This window comes from Grampus griseus (genome assembly GCF_964374135.1).
Source record: "Grampus griseus genome assembly, chromosome: 4".
NCBI lineage: Eukaryota > Metazoa > Chordata > Mammalia > Artiodactyla > Delphinidae > Grampus > Grampus griseus.
In genome coordinates, this window is record NC_138997.1 from 48,081,294 (window position 1) to 48,082,233 (window position 940).

A 940-nucleotide genomic window follows, 5' to 3' on the forward strand; every position below is an offset into this window, starting at 1 on the left:
TATACGAAATAAAATAGCAGTCTGTGCCTAGTTAAAAACTTAATGTATTTAAACCAGTTTTCTTCCTGTCATTTTGAATTTGCCTGGAATTATCTAACTGCTAATCCCTCATTAATGAGTAATAAACTTTGAAACTTACTCACATAAATATGCCTAAGAAGTTTTGCTTCAAGAATACAGACATATACATATACATAAGAACACTGGGGGAAAAAAGAGGGAGACAGCCAGCAGATCATTCAAAATCTTGAGAAAATCCTAGAAACTAACACAGATGGGATCAAGCTGACGGAGAAAATAAATAAGTGGGAAGCAGCCGCATAGCACAGGGAGATCAGCTCGGTGCTTTGTGACCACCTAGAGGGGTGGGATAGGGAGGGTGGGAGGGAGACACAAGAGGGAAGGGATATGGAGATATATGTATACTTATAGCTGATTCACTTTGTGCTACAGCAGAGACTAACACACCATTGTAAAGCAATGACCCTCCAATAAAGATGTTAAAAAAAAAAAAAAGGAACTTGAGTTCAAAATATGGAAGATGAGACCAACGCTTCCCAAGGGCATTTCAGAGAAGCTCTAAGTCTAAAGATCAGATATAGGCTACAGGGCAATAATCCAGAGAACAAGCTACAAAGCAACATTCTGAACAGTTAAATTAGAAGGCACCACTTCTCCCTCCCCTTCTGTACCACCACACACACCTATATAGCATACTCAGGACTCCGTGGTTGGTATCTTTTACATCTAGGTCAAAATCTAAAAATGATTCTTTCTTAATTTGGGTTCCTCAAATGCAGAACTCCAGGCAAAGACTTTTAATTTATTTGGAAGGTGATTCGAGGAGGCACAAGTGAGGAAGTGAGACCAAGAAGAGAAAAAACTAATAAAGGAGGTGTTAATGAGAAGAGTAACAGTGTAGGCAACTGGATGTAATCCT